The 25000-nt window shown below is 41.8% G+C and overlaps 1 protein-coding gene across 2 annotated transcripts in view; it reads left to right on the forward strand.

Moving 5' to 3' along the window:
- Positions 1-25000, forward strand: part of LOC138980042 (uncharacterized) — a 60257-nt gene that overhangs the window by 1148 nt on the left and 34109 nt on the right. The gene's annotated exons all lie outside the window — the stretch shown is intronic.

Genomic DNA, 25000 nt, shown 5'->3' on the forward strand with positions numbered 1-25000 from the left:
ATACGTTAAATAAATATGTGTTTCTTTGCGCTGCTTGACAACCAATTTGGCAGTGTTGGTGTTGAGACGAATTGTTGTGTAACTTGAATGATATGCACTGTGCTTGAAATGTCCATACTCCATGTAGAGCTCTACGTCGTAACTTGGTGCTGTTCTTAATATCTGTATGTCGTTTGCTAGTCAGGAGGGTATTGGGTTGTTTCAGTGTTTGGCTAATTGTTTGGTTGGTCGACAGTCTGTGTAATTGGCAATCAGAAAATAAGTATGTCTAGCTGCAGCCGTGTTTAGATATATATGCGGGTTCAACGGTACAATAATTATGAGAATGTCGAAATAGCCAAGAGTGTCAGTATAGATGCTTCTTGCGAAATGCTTTCCTTCTCCGTCATAAGTACGTAGTATGATTGAAAGACAGTTGCGTGATTAGACCGTAACATATTCATAGTGCGTGTATTGGCTATTAGTAGAAGCTTTTGCTTGTAATATATTATAGGGGAAAAAGTGCACCACTTGTGATTAGGCACATTTCACAACAGTATTTCCAAAATAAGCAGACAGCAAAATTTCACAACATACATATTTTGGGTAGTGTTCAACTTCATTTTAGATGAGCAAGAGTTTGCGTATGCCTATATGACCACGTTATCATTTCTTGAATATTTCTTATTGCGTAGGTGTGTGTTAAGTGTGTATAGATAATATAATGTCTTCAGTATTTAACTCAAACATAAGTTCTTTCGTGTTCATCGAATAAGCGGTTTTCTTATTAGGCTATCTCGTCAATTCGCACCAACAAAGTTGTTTTATATACAGCAAATATTTGTCTGCACTATTCCACTCTAAAATAGGTCCTTTCTTGCACATCGAACAACCCTGGGCTTTTTTTCTCCATTAATTCGCACCAACAAAGCTGTGAGGCTATACAGCAAACATTTGTCTGCAGTATTCCACTCAAATATAGGTTCTTTCACATCGTACATCGAACTCGTTGCTTACTTATTGTCCCGTCAATTCTTCTTCTTCTTCTTCTTCTTCTTCTTCTTCTTCTTCTTCTTCTTCTTCTTCTTCTTCTTCTTCTTCTTCTTCTTCTTCTTCTTCTTCTTCTTCTTCTTCTTCTTCTTCTTCTTCTTCTTCGTCTTCTGCGTTAATGGGCAGAAACTTCCGCGTATACTCGTGTTTTTTGCACGATCGAGTGGGTTTTCATGTGTATGACCATTTTTATCCTGCCATTTAGCCAGCCATACGCCGCTTTTTGGGGGATATGGTCTCCTTCAATTCGCATCAGAAAAGCTGTTCCATACAGAAAAAAAGGTCTCCCGTATTCCAGGCTTATTTGACACAGGTACTTTCTTACCTCGCAAGTTTCTATCGAGAGCTGCCTGATCGACATCCAGAGCCTCACAGAGCGATCAATAAACAGTTATTGATACGATCACAAACAACAGAGGGGACCATTGATGGAGGCTGAGCTCAAATCGATGCTTGCAATGGACCGTGTGTTAGTAAGCGAAGTGGTGGCGATAGTGGTGTGTGTGTGCCGCGGTGTAGAGTGATGTACAGTGAAACATCTCTTAAAATACCCCCATTTAAAGACTTGTGTTATTCTAAAACCCTACCTTTTTAGATTTTGTGTGTTTTTACTCACATAAATTGACCTCTGTTCTGCGCCTCTAACACTTTTAAGATCCGTTTTTCTCATGTTAATAGGTTTTTATTTGCATATTCGTGGGGGACGTGAGTAGAGGTTGGGGGGGGGGGAGTTCATAGCACCAGTTAACTTTGTTCCACGTACGCCGGTGTTCCTTTCGTTGTTAATTATGTTTGCGTGTAGTGGTGTTTGCCTGAGTTGTTCTTTTGTTGTCGGTTATAAAAGTTGTAAACGTCCAAGTTGTTCCTGTAATAATAGTTAATTGGCTCTGCATCTTTTTGTGAAGGTTTGTTTTATACCTCTGCTGAAAGAATACATGGCTGGAATCGTTCTTATGAACGGTTAAGTTTGTGTAGGTTTTTTTTCTCGGTTTCTTTTATACTAGCTCCTTAGGTTTATTTGTTTGAGAACACACACACTCGCTGATTGACACACACATACACACACACGCACACACACACATACACACACACACACACACACACACACACACACACACACACACACACACAAACATACACACACTTCCTGTTTGGGTCGTTTTAGGAGGTTTTGACGTCTTCATTCTTAAAAGAGTTTTGTGAAGGCAAAAGTCATAACACACATGTATTAATAACTCTCACCATGCCCCCGCCCACCCCCCCCCCCCCCCCCCCCCCCCCGCCTACTCTCCTCACACATTCACCGCAATCATCACCCCTTTAATCACTGTTCTTTACTCTGAACGAGACCGGCACGGTTGGCCTAGTGGTAAGGCGTCCGCCCCGTGATCGGGAGGTCGTGGGTTCGAACCCCGGCCGGGTCATACCTAAGACTTTCAAATTGGCAATCTGGTGGCTGCTCCGCCTGGCGTCTGGCATCATGGGGTTAGTGCTAGGACTGGTTGGTCCGGTGTCAGAATAATGTGACTGGGTGAGACATGAAGCTTGTGCTGCGACTTTTGTCTTGTGTGTGGCGCACGTTTTATGTCATGATATGGCTATCCTTGGCATTCGATGTCATTAATCCAACAAATAAGCCCACAAATTTGTGGGGCACATTTGCAGTTTGTGGACCACAAAAATAAGCCCACAAATTTGTGGGGCACATTTCCAGTTTGTGGACCACAAAATGAAGGCCAAAACAAAATGTGGGGCACAAAATGTGCGCCATAAAAATAAAGGCAAATAAAAGTAGTCCTTAAATAAAATATGAAGCAAGTTTTTGTGGACCATAAAATTCGATTGATCACTTTCCCGAGAAGTCGGTTTTAAGACACAATAAAACGCTCTTCCTCAGTGGAGTACATGAATAGTAGTGTTGACGAAAAAACATGGCGGCCGTAGTTCGTGAATCTAATATTTGGCAGTTCAACACGTCCACCAGAAAAATATATCGACAAAGAAGTTGAAACACTGACTGCCCTTCTGAAGGAATGCAATCGGGATGTGAATGGTACAGCTGATTTTGGACACGGTCTACCTTGAATGGGGAGGTTGGCGATGCGCTGTACACTACAGGACATTTTCCTCTCAGTCTCACTGATTTTCAATCATCGGTTTGGATCAACCAGCAGGTAAGTTATTGTTTTTAAAATCCAAGACATGACCATTGCAAACGTGGCCTTTGTAGAACTGAGCAAGATGTATCTGTTTTGTATGTGTGTGTTAGTGTTACTGAGTAACTGGATGTGACTGTGAGTCACTGAGTGTGTTTTTGTTGTGTTCTTTTTTTTACTCAAGTTTATAAAATGCTTGACATCTTTAATCTGCATGCACAGAATCAAATGCTGCTGTATCAGTGTATGAACTATGTTTGTAAAAGAATAAACAAAACAATTACTGAATTAGTGAGTGATTTGGCTCTGATAGTGAAGTTGAAATAGTACTTATTTCATTTTCAAGACATGTTATGTTAATATTGTTCTGGTTTTTTTCAGGCCTCCCGAGAAACCAGAGATGATGTGCATCATTCATACAGCTCCTATCTTCCAGTTCCAACAGTTTACCTTTAAACATGGATACATGTACTGGAGAGGTATCAGGATGACTTGGCGTGGTGCTTTACATTACAGACTACCCCTAAAGAGTAAGTTACACATTTCTTTACCACTTACAGCTTTTGCTTGTCAAATCTGTATGGTAAAATTTATATATATATATGTCACAGTGGAAAGTGGAATCCAGAGGAATCTGAGATTCCCTTAGGGGAAAGTAGAATTCCAGTTTCCCCTAGAGGAAACTGGAATTCTACTTTCCTCTGGATTATTGCCAGATGAAACTGGAATTCCAGTTTCCTCTAGGGGAAACTGGAATTCAATCTCTAGGGGAAAGTAGAATTCTACTTTGCCCTAGTGGAAACTGGAATCAGACTTGAAAATTGCTTCATTTTGTGCCAGATTTTACTGAACTTTAGAACGTAGTCCTGCTGACCGACTCAGTTTTTTTTCATCATTTTACCCAAAACATATGTTTTTGCCTTGTGTATGTAGTGGACTCGACAATGCTGAATTGAAGAGTGTTGTGGACAGATGTCGTTACTAATTTTTGTTGTGATGGAAGAGTTAACCATGCCAATTTAACGTTCATTCATAATTTATTGCACACACACTCACATCTTTAATTACACGATATGGTCTAACAACTTTTCCAGTTCTGTCAGTCTTGAGGGTTCGTTTCTTACTTGTCTGTATTTTGACAGTTTGTTTTGTCAGGGCGAGGATGGCACTTGGTGCTGCAGGGAATTCCTGCATCTTTGCAGCAGCACTTCTTTGTTTTGCAGCTGCCTTTGCAAGAACATACTGTTCTCGCGACGGCCTGATTTTGCCATCTGGTGGATGCGCGTGATGCGTGAATCAAGGTCACCTCTGACAGTTTGGCAGGATCTACTGCATTCAAAGAGGGAAACACCACACGGTTCATTTCAACCAGTTCCTCACCACGCAACCAATTGTTCACAATACCAGCAGGACAGTACACTTTGTACATCTCACAACCACCCACTGTTTTGGACTCGAGCACTTTACAAGTGAGCAGCCTAACATCTGTGTTGGTTCTATCGGCACTGTGGATTTTAACTCCCACTGTGTTGCCCTCTGAAAACGACTTCGTCACATCTTTTAGTTTCTTTTGGTACCGAGATTCTTGGCGCCTGGCAGCCGTCAGGAAGTTTCTTCTTACAGCCAACCGCTTGTCTCTGTGAACTGCACTGGCCTCATTTTCAACCACCGCACTGCGTCTCCAAAGAACAAACTGTCCAACCTCTAATGGCTCTTGCATGGGATTTCCCTCTGTGGGCACACATGCAGGGTCAAACACTTGATCAACAGACATCACGGCATGCTCACGTGGATTTACTTTCATACCATTAACAGAGGGAATGTTCGTGTGTTCTGTTCCTGCACCGACAATGTGGTTTTCACTCAAGAGGAGATACTGTCTTCCACGCTTTCTGTTCTCAGTTGAATCATTGTTGACTGAAACAGCATGAACTGCACCGCTGTCATGACTGCCAGACTGTGGAACCGCCCCATTCTGACCCTCCAGCTCCAAACTCACACCACTGTGGCTGCCGCTCTCGGACTGCAAAAACCCATCAGTCTGACTCCCAGACTGTGAAAACCCGTCATTCTGACTCCCAGGGTGTGAAAACCCGTCATTCTGACTCCCAGGCTGCGAAAACCCGTCATTCTGACTCCCAGGCTGGGAAAACCCGTCACTCTGACTCCCAGACATGGAAAGTTCACCCGCAAGACTCTCCAACTGTGATACCTCACTACTTTGACTCTGGTTACCACTTTCACCATGACTCTCCAAGCCTGTACCTCCCTGACTTTCACACTGTAAAACTGCATCGCTGTAACTTTCATGCTCGAGATTGTGGCTGCCAGAAGCGTCGCCATCTTCGCCAGACTGCACGACAACATCTACCTGGCTACCTTCAGACCCACCTTCGGCTTCACCAACTGCAGACAGACTCAGAGATGGTTCCAGCAGCTGTTCACGGATGTCTTCAGGCAGATCATCTTCATGAACAACACCCTGAGCTGCTAGCTGCTCCCATAAGGCTTGATCTGCTCGGGGTTTCTGGCCGAAGACGAGCTCGAATGGGGTCGTCCCAGTTGTAGAGGACACAGAAGTGTTTATGGCGTGCACGACAAACTTCAACCCCCTACTCCAATCTGTTCCATGCTCGTCCATCCACTTTCCAAGTTTCAATTGAAGGTCACCATTCCCACGCTCGACACAGCCTGCAAACAAACAACATAGTACATAAATACATACAATTTTGAATTTCCACCACCATTACTATGAAATTACTGTAATCAGAAACCGCATAAAGGAGCAGCAGCAGCGGAGAGTAACATCTTCATCAACAATCAATATCATCATCACAATCCTCCTCCTATAAGTCAAGAGAGATAATTCAAGCTCCCTGTATTTGAAACAATGCTTGTATCAGTAATAACACATTAAAACTGCAAAACAAAGACATTGTTCATTTAGGCACTAGCGTCATCAGCATCATCATCATCATCATCGTCATCATCATCATCAACATCATCATCATCATCCTTCTCCACACCATCATCATCAGTAGCAATAACAACAAGATCGTTTGCAGCAATTCATTCATCAGCATCATCCCTTCTATTATCATCATTCCTTACGTCCAACAAGCTGTAGTCGGAATAACTGCCTATCAATATGCCAGACGTACAAACACTGAAAATTAACTACATACCTTGTGTCTGCGGGTGACGGGGGCGACCGTGGATCATCACAGTACCGGGCCACATGTTGCAGACTTCCTGAATCACCCCAGCAGTAAATTCTCTGCAAAGATAAATCAATAGATCAGCAATTACCTCACCCATTGCAGTTGCAAAGCTGTTTTAAAGCATATAACTTTTATTTTCTTTAGATTTGAACCTCCACCGTTCCCCCAACCCCCCCTTACTTACTTACACACACACACACACACACACACACACACACACACACACACACACACACACACACACACCAGGGGCGGACGAGGGGGGACAGGGGGCACGTGCCCCCCCCCCCCCCCCGAAAAAAATGGAAAGCTGATTCTATGACCATTTCTAAATTCAAATGGCACCAGATGGCACCATTTTGCTTCTTTGGGCCAAAAAAATTTCCGGGGGGGGGGGGGCATGCCCCCGGACCCCCTAGCAAATTTGGGCGCTTCGCGCCCATCACATTCACTTTCGATTCAAAGTGCACCCCCCCTAAAGCCGGTCCTTAATTGGACGAAGTCGACTACGCGTAGCTCACTTCGCGAAGCTACCGGAACTAGACTTCGTCGCAGTCCAAAGTATCACGCCGTAGCTGCGGGTTTTTGGTATAAAGACTTCGCGAAGCTTCGTGTAGTCGACTACGGGCTCAATTAAGGACGGGCTTTACAAAGCAACTGATCCGCCCCTGCACACACACCGTCGGGTTAACCTAGACAAACCTTTTTTTTTAGGCCTTATCAAAATCCCTTTATCCAGAAAACATTGAAGGTAGGCTTAGGTGCACTGGATGACAATACATGAAACAGTAGGCCTACTTACCTCCCATTATCGCTCTGGGGAATTCTCGGAGGTCCAAAACTGCAGAACTGGTCGAGGAGATGACTTGCAACCTCAGCAGCCCTCTTAGACTTCAAGGCGTATGCCCAGCTGTACTTGGAGAAGCAATCTCGGGCGTGCAGAATCCACTTGTACTCATTGTCTGGTCGGCTTCTAAAGTCAATTAGGTCGATCTGAACTCGAAGAAGGAACGACAGGTTGATCATCGCCTTGCCTGATGGTAGACTCTTCACTGCTTGCCTTTGGCAGCAACTAGTGCAGGTCTTGAGGAAAATGTCAATAACATCCCATTTGATTCCGGCGTAGTTGCTTTTGACTTCTGCCCAGGTCTTGTCTCGGCCAGAATGGCCAACGTTAGTGTGGCATGTGGAGATTGTTTGGAAAATCTCCTCACGTGCGACAACCGGACAACCCGACTTCTTGCAAAATATTATATTCTGCGAGCCGACCATCCCAAGCTTGTACAGCTTTTTGGCCCAATGTTTGAATTTTGGACCCTCTGGACATGCCTCCTTCTCGTCCAAACTGAGCACCCGCAGAACTTTGTTATATTTGTTTTGGGGCAGGCAAAAAGTCTCTCTATTGTTCATATTCAGTTTGTGTATGTGCGCATCCAATTGCTGGTAGAAGTTTGCTTTTTGTTGCTGGTCACCGCTGTCACCGTTAATCTCCATACTGTCCTCTGCTTCTCTCTTGGCTGTCAAACTGAGATCTGTGGCAGCAACTTCCCCTTTTGTGTGAACCAGTGCTCACAATTTGTTCTCACCAAGGAGCACTTTATTGCTCCAGTACAGCTTAATGGAGTTGTATTCACGAATTCGTGATCTCAAGTCGTGGCAATTAGAATACACCTGGAAAACTGGTAAATAATTTGACATTCACTCAATACCTTTTGTTGTAATAAAACAAGTTTTAAGTCCAGTAAAATCTGGCACAAAATTAAGCAATTTTCAAGTCTGACTCCAGTTTCCACTAGGGCAAAGTATTCTCCTCTGGATTCCACTTTCCACTGTGACTGTTCAAGTCTGATTCCAGTTTCCACTAGGGCAAAGTAGAATTCTACTTTCCCCTAGAGATTGAATTCCAGTTTCCCCTAGAGGAAACTGGAATTCCAGTTTCATCTGGCAATAATCCAGAGGAAAGTAGAATTCCAGTTTCCTCTAGGGGAAACTGGAATTCTACTTTCCCCTAGATTCCTCTGGATTCCACTTTCCACTGTGACATATATATGTGTATATTATATATATATATATAATAACATTAGGTATTGGTGATGGACTGGGTGGCCGAGTGGTAACGCACTTGCGAGAGGTTGCGAGTTCGACCCTGGGTCAGGGCGTTAGCAATTTTCTCCCCCCTTTCCTAACCTAGGTGGTGGGTTCAAGTGCTAGTCTTTCGGATGAGACGAAAAACCGAGGTCCCTTTGTGTACACTACATTGGGGTGTGCACGTTGAAGATCCCACGATTGACAAAAGGGTCTTTGCTGGCAAAATTGTATAGGCATAGATAAAAATGTCCACCAAAATACCCGTGTGACTTGGAATAATAGGCCGTGAAAAGTAGGATATGCGCCGAAATGGCTGCCATCTGCTGGCCGATGTGAATGCGTGATGTATTGTGTAAAAAAAATTCCATCTCACACGGCATAAATAAATCCCTGCGCCTTGAATATGTGCGCGATATAAATTGCATAATTTTTTTTTTTAAATCCAAAAAAAATCCCTGCGCTTAGAACTGTACCCACGGAATAGGCGCGATATAAGCCTCATATTGATTGATTGATTGATGGTAGTCTGAAGCTATAAACATGTACTGATGTAGATAATTCAGCAGTCTTTTGTTCTTTGTAAATTGTATTACAAGTACTTTGTATACTGTTCAAAAAAAGAAACGCATAGCTTGTAATATTTGGTTAATTTAGTTATATGGCTACAAGGATATCCACCAAACTGCAGAAAATGTTTATCTGGTCGTCGACCTTTCGTCCATTGCCACAAGTGAGCTCTGCACGTGACGCATGCGTTATCAGTGGCTACAATGTCAAAATTGCTCATTTGGCATGACCACTCGTCATGCTTCAGTGTAATCTCGTGAAACTCGGGGAATATTGAGCTCTCACCATGTCTTCCAAAACCCATAAAAGCGGATTGTTCGCCACAAAGAAATCAGACGACAATTCAGCGACGAAAGATGGCCCGATTGAGCAGAGAAGACCGCCAAATTGCATTGGGTCGTTTACAAGCAGGCCAAAGTCAAAGTGCAATCGCCAGGCACTTCCACGTGTCCCAGAGCACCATCAGTAGACTGTGGGTCAGGTTTCAAGCCACTGGCTCCGTTGCTGACTTGCCACGAGCGGGAAGACCAAGGGCGACAACTGCTGCTCACGACCGCTTCATACGGCTCCGCCACCTCCGGAATCGTTTCCTGTCGGCCTCATCTTCTGTCCAGGCTCTCCCCGGGCCACACCGATTATCGGACCAGACCGTGCGGAACCGCCTGCATGAAGCTGGTTTGAGAGCTCGCAGACCTCACAGAGGAGCTGTCCTCACCCGCCGCCATCGCCAGAACCGAGTGCAGTGGGGCAACCAGCACCTTCGCTGGACCGTCCGGAATCACTGGAGACACGTGTGGTTCAGCGACGAGTCCTACTTCCTGCTCCAGCGACATGATGGTCGGAGGAGGGTCTACCGGAGAGTAAACGAACGTTACGCGCCCAACTGTGTGGATGAGGCACCCGTTCATGGTGGTGGAGGCGTCATGGTGTGGGGGGCGATCAATACCGCTGGAAGGAGCACCCTGGTGCACGTCCAAGGGCGCATAACTGCCCAGCGATACGTGGAGGAAATTCTGCGCCCACACGCCCTTCCTCTTCTGGCTGACCAGGATGCCATATTCCAGCAGGACAACGCTCGCCCGCACACAGCACGACTCACCACCCAGTTCCTCACCGACCACCATGTCCAGGTGCTTCCCTGGCCATCCATGTCGCCAGACATGAACCCGATAGAACACCTCTGGGATGAATTGGACAGACGTGTGCGCAGGCGAGAAGAAGCGCCGGCAAATCACCGCGATCTATTGCAGGCACTTCAGGAGGAGTGGGACACCATCCCACAGCAAGATATCCGGCATCTGATCCAGTCCATGCCCAGAAGGTGCCGGGCAGTTGTTGCTGCTCAAGGCAGTCACACCCCCTACTGACTTGACAGCCTCGGCACCCAATCGTATTGATTGACTGATTGATTTGAAGATGCAAATGAACTGTGTGTGCATTCAACTGTGTCCATACCAAATTTCAAACAAATAATCTAAATATTGGATTTTCTGTTAATTTTTTCGAAAAATAAAACAAATTTGGCAAGTAGCAACTATGCGTTTCTTTTTTTGAACAGTATAGATCTATGAAATTATTCATACATTTGAAGATGCATAGTAATACTGTGCATGGTAATTGGTATGATGTACTTTGCAGATATATATACATAAGGCCTAAAAAAAAAAATAGGTGTGGTTACGGTAACCCGACCTACCCTTTTTTTAGGGGCCGACCCAATAACTTTTTATTACATAAATTTGTCCAAAAAAAAATGAAAACAAGAAAACGAGTGCAGAAAACGCAATGAAAGCGAAAGCGCTCGAGTCGTCATGCAGACGACAGACGATGCAAGGGAAATTACTAAAAAGGCCCAACAGACGCTTGCCATGACAAAAATGGCGGCATCTTCTTCGGTTGCGATTGCTACACGCTTGGTTGCTCTGCTATTAAGAAAAAAAAGTATAAAAAAAAGTGATTGCCTAACTTCCTACCCTATTTATTTTGGCTATGTTACCTTAACCACACCTGTTTTTTGTTTGCCTAATGGTACAAATATCTTTATTTTCTCTCTCCTTCCCATCTTAAAGTTTGTTGCAACCCTATACTCATAAAGTGCATTATACTGTTTGTATGAACATTGAACTATTGCGATGCAAGAAAAAAAAACAGGAAATAGCTAGAATGAAAGATTTACTCATTACTGGAATTATTTTAAATACAGTCAGTCCTTTCCTTGGCTCACAATCACAGATCTGGCCATTTTTTTAATTATTATGTTTTACATGGAATAAGAGTTACAATGTAAATTGTAATACCGCCTGTGTACTTGGATACCTACTTCTACATTCAACACCCTGACTGCCCCTGCGCAGAGTTAGAATTTTCTGAATGAATTCACATCACATTTCTCAACAAAACTGTAAGGTGTCAACGCTAAATATGTGTGTGGGATGAGGGCTCATGCTGAATTTAAAAAATAGTAACTTTCCATCACATTCCAGAAAAGCTGCTCACATCAGCAGCATAACAAGATATCATGTTGTTAGAAAGGTAACTTTGTGAGGAAGTCTTTAATTTTAATGATGAAAGATTATCTTTTTAATTTTAATGATGAAAGTATAAATATATCCATGAAATAAATGGTTTTCACAGGAAGGAATGATGGCACCTGTAATATTACAGAACAATGTTTACAGTTTAGTTCATAGTTGTCACTGTCAGTATCACCCACACTATTCTCCATCCCACTGATCTTGTGAAGAACAAGTAATACCTCCTACCTACCTTCCCGCACCCCCACCCCCAACACACACCCTCTTCTCGATACCCAAAACATATCCCCATCAGCGCACAGCAAAGTCTGGATGTGCTCAGTAATACATTTTCTTTATTTTCCAGGAAGTGAGGTGCCGAGATATGACGTGCAGGCAGCTTGCAGAGTGGTGCCTGGCTTTGCTGCAGATGATGATCAGATTCAGTCCATTCTGTGCTGACAGAGCTACCAGAACTGCTTTAATATAGTCCATCTGAAGATGCTTACACTTACAGAGGTTTTCTGTTGCCTTAGTGGTGAAATGAACATGTAACACATTAACAATAACATTCTACACAAATAATGTGTGGTGCGGTGTGGATCAAGGGTACATTTTGACTTATGTAAGTTGTCAATTCAGCTAAATACAGGTAGTGTTTGGTATGCAGATATTTTCTTACAGCAAACAGCGGTTTGTTTGTTTTTACACATAAAGTGGTATTATCTTTTATGTTGTTTGAGTGCTTTAAGTTAAGCTGCTCACAGGCAGTATTTTACACACAGGCTTAGCTTTGGGAGATGTGTGTGTATGTTTCAGTCAATGCGTGTTCATGTATAGACTTTGCAATATTAGAATTTAGATCTTTTAACTGCATTATGCACATGAAATGTGTTAACCCATGACATTTTCTTCCTTTGAATCCTAGTCAGTACTTTATCTTGTTTAAAATTTTCATTGATTCTGTTTTTGGGTCGTTCTGGTGCATCCTGGATGGTTCAATTCCTCCTTATGGGGCGGGGATATAGCTCAGTTGGTAGCGCGCTGGATTTGTATTCAGTTGGCCGCTGTCAGCGTGAGTTCGATCCCAGGTTCGGCGGAAATTTATTTCAGAGTCAACTTTGTGTGCAGACTCTCTTCGGTGTCCGAACCCTCCCCCCGTGTACACTACATTGGGTGTGCACGTTAAAGATCCCACGATTGACAAAAGGGTCTTTCCTGGCAAAATTGCTTAGGCACAGTTAATAATTGTCTACCTATACCCGTGTGACTTGGAATAATAGGCCGTGAAAGGTAAATATGCGCCGAAATAGCTGCAATCTACTGGCCGTATAAAATTTCATCTCACACGGCATCACTGCAGAGCGCCTAGAACTGTACCCACGGAATATGCGCGATATAAGCGTCATTGATTGATTGATTGATTGATTATGTTGTGCTGAAATGTTGCTTTTGTAATACAGTCTGCCAAGATTGTGTCTTTCACTTGGATGTAGTGAACTTATTTTTTAAAGGCCTGCTCTGCCTCATTAAAACACTTCACCTCACTGTGTCAGACCTTCATCAGGCTTTTTGCATGGGATAAGAAAATCCTTCCACTTGGTCACATAGCAAAAGTCAGCACCCTGACTTCTTAGTGTGGTGATGTCTTTTCTTATTAATTTATTTCCCCCAAAAGGCAAGTGTTTTAAACAAAATTATGTCTTACAGCTACAGTGGAACCCCCTTTTAAGACCTCCAGAAATCTAAGAAAATCAGGTCTTAAAAAGGAGGGTGTCTTAAAATGTAGGTAAATTTACAGAGGTTATGAACAGAAAGTCTGAGAAAACAAGGTCTTAACATGGAGGGGGTCCTAAAAGGGGGGTTCCACTGTATGACTATTGGGGATTATGTGTTTGTAAAGATAGAGCTGAGAATCCTACACAGAATTCTGTGCATAGAAGGCAGCCTGAATCTTGACCCACACTGCTGGCATGACCTTCATAGCTGCATTCAACGCTTTACTTTTACCCTGGTAACGTTACGGTTGCTCTCTCTGGATTGAGCATTTTTTATTTCAACCAAGGGGAAAAATTAAATGCCTCTGCAGAGATTCGAACCTAGGACCTAGATTTTCAGGCCGATGTCCTAACCACTACGGTAGTTTTTTTTATTGTAAGATGGATATATATATGTCTAGCGGATGCAGCTACATGTACAAATGTGCCAAATTAGAACTTGCATTCTCAGCCTATAATCTTTGGCCATTCTTGCGAGTCGAGTATTAAATATTGTGAATGCATGTGAGACTGCCTTGTTTTACTTTTGTGAAATGTGTGAACTCACTTTGTTTACATCTTTGTGTTAATAAATGCAGTTTATCAGTTACCTCTGTTTGTTTCTTCTGCAAGTATGTCAAATTGCCCACACACACCCTCATGCGCACACACACACATACACACACAAAATCAGATCTCAAGTGTAAGTATTCTTTTTGCAGTTTTATTTTAATGCCCATAATCAGTCAAACAAATATATCATCACACTTGCACCTAAGCTTAAAAGTAGCAGTCCTGCATACATATGTAATGTGTAAATGTTTCAGGTCACCATCTGTCCTGGCTTGAACATGCAATAAGAACACCTCTACACAAACACATGTACAGTCAACTGGCTAGCTGCTTCCCTGAAAGGCATATTTTTCTATGAATTAATCGATTTTCCGCAGACAGCAGCCAGGTAGTGGATCTTTAGTATATGTCCAAGCAGACGGTTGATCTTAGTACAACACATCAAGGAAATATTTTTTAAAAACAGATCCAACATCTAATCTTCCAAAGTTCATAATCAATAAAGAAGAAAGGTATGTTACTGGAACCCTTTATTTATGAGTTAAGGCAATGTGCGGCAGTAAAATTACCAAACTTAAACTTGAAGAATACAGTCAAGGAATAACTTAGTTTTCTGGGTAGTTATTGAAGTGACTTATTAAAATGAATAAAAACATTGTGGATGGATATTGACTGCTGTTGCGATGAAAACTGGCATTTACAGCGTCAAATGGGATTTCTAGAAAACGGCTTTACAGCAACATCATACATCAGAAATTCATAATATTTGGCACAAGGATACACATGTATTATATCTACAATCATATAGAACGTGTTTGTTTTTTTAAACAACTACAGTTGAATTTAAATTAATTATTGTAATGAATATGCAGTGAGAAATTCGTTCATTCTTATGACAAAAGATATTAAAATTCAACTGTAGTCTGTTGTAAACCCCCCGCGGGTTAGGGGGAGTCCCATATTGGTTGGGACTAGAAAGAATTTACCCGATGCTACCCAGCATGTCGTAAGAGGCGACTAACGGTTCTGTTTCTTCTCTTCTTTTGTCTTATTTCTGCCTTACCAGTCCTTTCACCTATATTTCCTTCCACGAAAACTCTCCCTACTATTCCCTGCAGTTTTCCAATTCTTTTCTTGTTGTCTTATTTCTGACTGGATCCATCACCTTTATTTCACTTACCAAAAGTCTTCTTTTCCACATCCTTATTTCTCTGCACCCCGCATGTCGTATGAGGCGACTAACGGATTCTGTTTCTCCTTTTACCCTTGTTAAGTGGTTCTTGTATAGAAGGCAGCCTGAATCTTGACCCAGGTGTTTTCTTTGTGCTTAATATTATTTTGTTTGACCTAGCTATTGATGTGTACATTGTTGTTAAACAGTTGTTTGTTTACCAGGGTTTGCTAGTGTGTGATAGGGTTCGTGTCCGTCTGAAGATGTTAGTTTCTTTGTTAGTCCTGTGTTGACAACTCTTCGACAAGCGCTTAGAACTGTACCCACGGAATACGCGCTATATAAGCTTCATATTGATTGATTGATTGATTGACCCACACATATAGTCAATGTTTGTAAAGATTTTAGTCAAGCAGTATGTAAGAAATGTTTAGTCCTTTGTACTGGAAACTTGCATTCTCCAAGTAAGGTCATATATTGTACTACGTTGCAAGCCCCTGGAGCAATTTTTTTATTAGTGCTTTTGTGAACAAGAAACACTTAACAAGTGGCTCTATCCCATCTCCCCCCCTTTCCCCTATCCCATCTCCCCCCTTTCCCTTGTCGCGATATAACCTTCGTGGTTGAAAACGACGTTAAACACCAAATAAAGAAAGTCTGTTATAAAAAAATCGTTCTATATGATTGTAGATATGATACATGTGCATCTTTGTGCCAAATATTAGGAATTTCTGATGTATGATGTCGCTGTTAAACTGTTTCCTAGAAATCCAATGTAACGACCGTTTCCATAGCAACGGCACTCTATGTCGATCAGTATTCACAATCCTCCGAAAGCGGCGTATGGCTGCCTAAATGGCGGGGTAAAAACGGTCATACACGTAAAAATCCACTCGTACAAAAACATGAGTGTACATGGGAGTTTCAGCCCACGAACACGGAAGAAGAAGAAGTATTCACAATTGTTCTATTTATTTTTATGTCACTTCCCAGAAAACCAGGTTATTCCATGTATTCTCCAAATTCAATTTTACTGCCGCACATTTCCTTAACAAAATGTAAGATTTACTGTACTTTGACCAGCAATTTTTGTAAGTGGACAGGCCTTAGTTTTATTTCGGTGGCATAATTCAATGCGCTTCGTCAAAATGTCTCGAACTGAAACCAAAAGCAGACGCAAGACTTATGGTCAGTTGGAGTTGTCTCCCGTACTCCTAACTTTAATGTGCTGCAGACAGGTGTGCCCAAACAGCCCATATCACATAGGGTTTGGAATTCCCGAAAACACAAGATCCGCACTGCACAACTTCAGTGCACATATACGCGAGAGTGCTCGGTCGCTTTTTGAAAATGTGTATCTTGAGAGAAAAATATAGAATAGTGCGCTGTCCGAAGGAATAGAGTTCTTATCGGACAATGACAGCGCTCAGTTCAAAACGATAGGACATCTGACCGCCATGCGGCTATGTGAATCAGACATCTGAGCCTTTCAATCCGTCTATGTCGGACGCCTGAGGCTTTTAAATGAAATAAGACCATACGGGCACTAATAGTTGCATACCAAAAATGAACTGCCTCAAGGCTCTCTATGCAGAGTGGTATCTTTTTATATTTAGTCAAGTTTTGACTAAATATTTTAACATCGAGGGGGAATCGAAACGAGGGTCGTGGTGTATGTGCGTCTGTCTGTGTGTGTGTGTGTGTAGAGCGATTCAGACTAAACTACTGGACCGATCTTTATGAAATTTGACATGAGAGTTCCTGGGTATGAAATCCCCGAACGTTTTTTTCATTTTTTTGATAAATGTCTTTGATGACGTCATATCCGGCTTTTCGTGAAAGTTGAGGCGGCACTGTCACGCCCTCATTTTTCAACCAAATTGGTTGAAATTTTGGTCAAGTAATCTTCGACGAAGCCCGGGGTTCGGTATTGCATTTCAGCTTGGTGGCTTAAAAATTAATTAATGATTTTGGTCATTAAAAATCTGAAAATTGTAAAAAAAAATAAAAATTTTCAAAACGATCCAAATTTACGTTTATCTTATTCTCCATCATTTGCTGATTCCAAAAACATATAAATATGTTATATTCGGATTAAAAACAAGCTCTGAAAATTAAATATATAAAAATTATTATCAAAATTAAATTGTCCAAATCAATTTAAAAACACTTTCATCTTATTCCTTGTCGGTTCCTGATTCCAAAAACATATAGATATGATATGTTTGGATTAAAAACACGCTCAGAAAGTTAAAACAAAGAGAGGTACAGAAAAGCGTGCTATCCTTCTTAGCGCAACTGCTACCCCGCTCTTCTTGTCAATTTCACTGCCTTTGCCATGAGCGGTGGACTGACGATGCTACGAGTCTACGGTCTTGCTGAAAAATGGCATTGCGTTCAGTTTCATTCTGTGAGTTCGACAGCTACTTGACTAAATATTGTATTTTCGCCTTACGCGACTTGTTTAAGAATACATTCAGGTACAGCTTCTTCAAAAGAAAAAATAAATTCACCGAAACCACCAAAACATCTACCTCACAACAGAAAGCAGTCAAAGTGTTGATTTTTGGTCTGTGACCAAGTGGAGGGATGGTCTTCAGGGTTCGTACGCTCCTTGAATCTCCTTGAATCCCCTTGAATTTTCAACCCCCCTTTTCAAGGACCTTGAATCTCCTTGAATTTGGAGAAAATGGTCATTCTTGTGTTTAACCTCCTTGAACCTCCTTGAATTCTGAAGTGCAGGCAAAAAAAAAATGTTAATATTAAAGTTTTTCAGCAATGTATATCGATTGTGTGCGTGTTGTGTGCAAGTCGTGTGTCATCTGCCATCGTGCGAAGGGAAATTGAAACCGATTACTTCCCCTTCATCCGGGTAGCTTTTAGCGCCATTTCTGAAGAAGCAGTGTGTCGATTCGTTGTGACAGCGTTTCAAGCCAATGCCGGTCGAAAATCGTAGTCATGCCGGGTGGAAAGTGCTTCTTTAACCCACGATGGCTGGAGGAAAAGGAATACAAGGATTGGATCCAGCGGGATTGCGACAAATACAAGGCTTTTTGCAAATGCTGCAAAGCACGTGTGGATATTTCAGTGATGGGCGAGTCAGCCCTGGTTTGCCACGGAAAGGAAAGAAACACACAAATAATTTAAAAGCGTCTGCACCTGTAGTCCCGATTGCAAACTTCTTTTCTGTAACGTCATCGCAAAGCTCTCAGTCTGCTTCTGTAACTGCAACCCCGGGTCCCGCGATGCCAACGTCCTCTAGGACTCTTTCATCATTTTGCACCAAGACCGATGTTTTAAAATCGGAAGTCATGTGGACAATGAACGCTGTGAACTCGCACTACAGTTTCAAGTCGTGTGAGAACAACTCCAAACTTGTTCCAGGCAATGTTCCCCGACAGCCAAGTAGCAAAGGGATATCAATGTGGCGAGGGGAAGACCAAGGTATCTAAGTACTTTCGGCCTTGCGCCATATTTTCATTCGCTGCTGAAAAAACGAGTGAAGGAGGAATCCGGATACGTTCTTCTGTTCGACGAAACGTTGAACAAGCACATCAAAATGAAGCAACTTGACATTTTTGTTCGTTGCTGGAACGGGCAGCAAGTCCAAACGGAATACTACGCTTCCAAATTTCTTGGACATGCTTATGCAACCACCCTGATTGATTCTCTGGAGCCTGCCATGGTGGAGCTGGGATACCGGAAATACTCCTTGAAAACTCCTTGAATACTCCTTGAATTTCACTGTCAGGTGTCTGTATGAACCCTGGACTCTTATACTGAGTGGACATTTACTGCCGCTGTTGCTGTAGTTTCCCCATCGATCACAGCTGGACCTGGATAGCACTGCTTTTCATCCACATTCACTGGCCAGGTCTTCGTCATCTTCTGTCCCTACTGACAAATGAATGACAAAGGAACTGATCTTAAATCCAAACACAATGACAAGATGAAGTTTTAAGTATGAGTAAGGAGTAAATTGTGTTTGTAACTGACACACACACACACTAAACCCACATAAATGCCAAGAGCGTAAACATTCTAATTCCCTGGTAGACAAGTTCCAATGCCTACTTTTTAACATATATGAAATAAAGAAGACACATTCCCTGTCAGCGCTTGCTATCAAATTCAAAAAGCAAAGCAAAGGTGTGTAACATCAATCTGCAGGGCTAGAAAAATCTGCAGGTATTATTACTATTAATGTCTGGCAGCTCTCCTGACTGGCCAGGGAAAATCAAACACACACACACACACACACACACACACACACACACACAAACACACACACACACACACACACACACACTTCGGTTCTCACACACAAACACACACCAACAGTCAGAATGTAACCAGAACTTGAGACTGAGAGGGAGGATAAAACACAATATGATCATGTAGCAGAACTCTTACGTGAATTGCCATTAGCATGAAATATTTCCCATTTGAGTCTTGACAGCCTCCGGATCATGAAGGAATCAATCTGCTTCTTCCACTGTGCCGGATCGATGCCAACCTGTAATATATAATATTGGCTGAAGTAACATTCCTCTGAGCAACAAATTTAAAACAGTTAGTTGACAGGACAAGTAGTACTAGGAGCTACATGCAGTATGATATTTAGCTATGTGGAGGAACAACAAACACACTGTCCACAGAACCAGATGAATTTACACACTGCACACTCCCCCATAAAACAACAACAACAAAAAACGACAACCAGACGACCAAACCAACTTTAACTTTTTCGCGACGCGCCGCCCGAATACAAGCGTTCACTGATCATGCCGTTGTCAGCACGCCGCCAGAATCCGTGCGTAAGGTGCGTGAGTCGCTTCGCCTCACACCGCCTTAATAGTAGCGTTGGAAGTGGAAAATACCACGCTGGGGATTTTCCATACGAAAACCCACGTCATAGGTTCAGAGGTCGGCTGCATTACCATACGCGACAAATAACTCCCAGAACAGTTGATTTCATTGGTTAGTTTGGATACTACAGGTCATTGACGGGACCAACCCATGCCTTAGTTTCATATTTAGGATTCCAAAATGTCGCGAGTTGTCAGTGTTGTTGCGAAGCGAAGCGGCGTGCAGAAGGAAGGTAGTGACTGTGTGTGCATGAAACAGTGGTGTTGTGATAGATGGATAAGTGAGTGATGAGGGTGAATGAGTTAGCCAAATCAAGAGCTCGAGGTGTCAATGCTACTTTGGCCAAAACCCAATGCAAGCGGACGGACGCGATTCTGGTGCCGGGAATGTTCCGGCTGTGGCCACATGGCTGTGGCGCTTTGTGTTGAGCCGTGCTTCGAAGTGTGGCACATAAAGAAGGATGTTCTCCGTGCATAAACCGAGTTCTAAACAAGTCATTTATACAAAAACTGTAAATACTGTGACAGCAAGTGTTTCTTTTCTTCTATGGATAAAACCCAACGCAATGGGACTCGATTCTGGTGCCTGGAATGTGGTGTGGCGTTTTGCGTTGAGCTGTGCTCTGTGGCACTGTAAATACTGTGACAGCAAGTGTTTCTTTTCTTCTACATGGATATATTCATCATAGTCATCACCCAGTCATCTCATTGTATCATTCAGGTTAGTAAATTCTTTTTTGAGTATTCACTAACAACATTTTGTGCATATTTTCAAACATGTCTGTAGTATTTATGTGGTGCCTCTGGACTTTTTTTTATTTAAATTGTTGACATTTTCAATAGCATACCACACAAACACAACAAGCCTTTTGACAAATACAAAGTACATTTCTGAAACAATGAAAGATCTTTCTTTAATTGTGTGCAAAAAGTAAGTCTCCACATGTACTAGTTTTTTTACAATATTTTTTTCAAAATACAATATTTTTTTCAAAATTTTCAAATTTTGGTTGTCAGCAGGCTATTTATTGACATTTTCAATAGCATACCACACAAACACAACAAGCCTTTTGACAAATACAAAGTACATTTCTGAAACAATGAAAGATCTTTCTTTAATTGTGTGCAAAAAGTAAGTCTCCACATGTACTAGTTTTTTTACAATATTTTTTTCAAAATACAATATTTTTTTCAAAATGTCCCAATTTTGGTTGTCAGCAGGCTATTTATATGCTTTGGCGCATGCGTTCTGAGTGTATAGTCATGTCATAGGGTGGACGTGTTGAAAGAGTTAACGCTTGATTCTTATGATACTGTGGGACGTACAGTGGCATTGATATCTTTCTAGAATATAAAATGTTGTAAGTTAAGTCCTTTTACATTTAGTGAAGTTTTGACTGAATCAGTGAACTGAATCTGTTCACATAGACTGATAGAGTGACAGACATACAATGTAGACAAGTTGATGTGTGCATATATACATATGCATATTACATAACATGTATATATATATGTATGTATTACATGTATGCATGTGTGTAGAACACAAAGGAAAAAAATAATAGAACTTAACACACAGTTTCACTGAGAATGAGATATATCCTGACAGTGAGTGAGTGAGTGACTGTTTACAGCAATACATTGTACTTTATTAAACTTAAAGGTACACACTGAAAATCATGCGCTTCTAGTATTAGTAATGATTGTAATACTGGAGGAACTGCATGATCATCATACTGGTGAAATAAAGCTAAGAGGTTCGAGCAGTTCTGTGGTTTGGACTCTAAGTCAGTAGGTGTTCATTATTTTATTATTATCCCTGAACATGAATTATCAAAATAAAATGAAAACATTCTTTCAGTCTTGCCGCTCACAGTCACACACACACCTCCATATGAGTTATTCTGACCAGAACTTGAGAATGTAAGGGAGGGGAATGAAAAAACACACTGCACATCATAACACTGACAGTTGTACATAATAAAACCTCTTCGCCTTACTCTTACCTGATTTGCGGCAGTGGCATCAAATATTTTACTTCTGTCAGTGACAGCCTCAAGATCATGCGGCAATCGGTTGTCTTTTTCAGCTGAGAGGAGACCTTGAAGTTGAACATACTAGCTCTAGCTCTCTTCTGATTGATGCCAACCTGCAATAAAATAATTGGGAACGGCCGATCAGAAGGTTACCTATTTGAGTATTTCAAGTTAGACTCAATCTTTAAAAACAAAAAGGATTTATAAAATATTATGATCATGCACCTTGAAAAGAGGTTGCAAAAACGTGGTAGTGGTAATCTTCTTCTTCAAATTAATGAGAAAATCCCTGTACAGGGCAACTACGTGTTGGTTCAGTGAACAATACCTTGCGCCTGTGGACTGACAGTCACAGTGACACTGACAGTGACTCGAAATGACACCTGTTGCAACACATACTACCATAAACCCACTCTCAGTTATGAAACGAAACATGGAAACTTACCTCTGGTTAATATGCAAAGGTTCGCCCGTCCCAATTCTCTCGCATTAGCAAACATCATTGCCATTGGAGATTCTGTCCAAACAGATCGCCTTTGACCGCCATTAACTAAAAACCGAAAAGCAGTAGGTCTGAAAACCACGCTCAACGTCCAAAATAAGGAGGAAAAAAAAGAGCCCAAAACATTTTTTGGGGCAAAAACACTGTTTAAGCCCCACAAATATTTGTCCTTATTTTTTATGAAGCTTAATTTGTGCCCCTTATTTTATGCTCCACAAATACAGTTTGTGGCCCACAAAACCAAAATGTGTCCCATAAAAATAAGCCCAAAAAAATGTGAGGCACATTTGCAGTTTGTGGGCCACAAATTTGTGCCCTTATTTTGTTGGATTAATGACAACGAATGCCAAGGATATATGGCCCTTCGTGGTCGGCTGGGCGTTAAGCAAACAAACAACAACTCTGAACGAACGCTTTCGCGATCTCATTGTCCTTGGTCAGTCTGAACAGTCAACCACGCACGGTGGCGTGTGAAGAATTACTGTATAGTCACTACTTGCTTGACCCCCATATACATAATTCAGCTGGTCACTCCACCATCTGATCGAAGACTGTACGTAGAGGTTACATGCCGAGTCTCAGTGATTATCAAAAATAATGGTCGAAGTTAGCGGATCATGAAAAATGCGAGCTTTAGCGAGCTTTTTCATGACCGCGAACTGAGACCATTATTTTTGATAATCACTGAGACGAGGTGTGTAACCTCTTTATTCCTCCTTTCTTCAGTTATTCAAAGAAAAGAGGAGGTTTTTTTGCGAAAGTTTGATCGAATCCTATTTACTCAACCAGTCAACCTGCGCAGGCGATCGATTAATGCGCGGTTGTATAGTTCCGTGCAAATCATTCCATTCTGTTAACACTTCTTGTCAGTTTTCCTATTTTGGACTAAAATCAAGTACACAGATATGCTGTTATTCTGCTGTGGCGGCAAAGGCAGATATTGTGTGTTCTGTATATGTTTTGGTATCGGTTAGGATAATGTTCTTTCGTCAAATGGGACTAGCAGACGAACTTTTGCACCCGTGTTCCAACGTTAAAAACTGTATGAAGTTAAGTTTTCTGGGGAAAATAGTGTATGAAACCGCTTTATGTTGTTTAAATTGATGAGATGTGTGCATTTGGTTGCGTGTGATCTGTTTATTAAATGAAATATTGTTGAAAACTGACCGTCGGATTGCAGTCTGTTGTCGAAGAAACTGAGTGAAAAGAAGGGGAACTACTCTTGTCGCTAGACAAAGTATGAGTTACTTGCCTTGGGAAATTGCTTGTGATGAACGTCTGATCTAGATTCAGAAAACAACCGAACTCATGGATTTTATATGGAGATTCATGTGTTCAGGCCTGTAGTTGTTAATTTAAATGCGGTATGTTTGTATTGTTTGCTCCAGAGATGTATACTTCGTACATTAGAGCGTTCGGAACTTTTCAGTCGCAAAAAGTAGTACCGAAACAGAACAGCTTCTCAACCCATTGCACTATCGAGGATTCAGGCTGTTGCTGGGTCGTTATTTGTTTGGTTGCTGGGTCATTATCGAAAAATAACTACCCCTACAAGTTTACAGAGGTAAAGAAGCAGAGGGGGGAATAAATAATTATAACCCCCCCTGGTCAAGTTATTACCTGAGCCATCATTGACATTCTTAACGTGTAGAGTAAGAATGTGATTGTAATTTTAAGTCTGTAGGTCATTTCTGATTTTGTGTTTTTGAAAGGTGTTTTTTTCCGCTTTCGTTCTTGCTTTGTAAAGTGGATGGGGTTTGTGTACAACGTTGGTGGATGTTTTGCAGTTCACTGTTGACACTCTTGGCGTTTTCTACTCCGCTGTTTGATTGGAAAGGTAATGAGCGCTTCTGGGGTGATAGCGCGAGACAACTCCTGTGATCTTGCCGCGAGGTTCCGCCTGTTACCAGCCGAAAGAAAGAAGGGGCATGACCTCACCAGAACCGCCCATTGTGATTTTATATTCCAGTGGCGTGCGTTCCGTTTATGTAATCATTGTCTTTTGATTTAGTTAGAGACTCTTTTGCTTTTGATCTGATAAAATCTTTGGTACGGTAGAACCTGTCCTGGCGACCACCTCTCGATAACGACCGCCTGTCCAGAACGACAATCCTAAAGGATCCCCAAGGAATTAATTTGTATGTATAAGTCACCTTTCCGTAGCAACCAACTCTCTATATGACGATCCACTTTGGTCGGTCCCTTATTTATGTGATCGTTTTAGACAGGTTTGACTGTATATGATGTATTTTCTTCGCCATAAGGATTCCTCAACGGTCTGTTGTTGTTGTTGTTGTTGTTGTTGTTGTTGTTGTTGTTGTTGTTGTTGTTGTTGTTGTTGTTGTTGTTGTTGTTGTTGTTGTTGTTGTTGTTGTTGTTGTTGTTGTTGATACAACTGTGTTGTGTACTTTGAGGGTCATGATTTTTTTTTAGTTGAAGCAATAGAGAGAGAGAGAGAGTGTGTGTGTGTGTGTGTGTGTGTGTGTGTGTGTGTGTGTGTGTGTGTGTCTGTGTCTGTG

Source organism: Littorina saxatilis, linkage group LG11 (genome assembly GCF_037325665.1).
Source record: "Littorina saxatilis isolate snail1 linkage group LG11, US_GU_Lsax_2.0, whole genome shotgun sequence".
Taxonomy (NCBI): Eukaryota; Metazoa; Mollusca; class Gastropoda; order Littorinimorpha; family Littorinidae; genus Littorina; species Littorina saxatilis.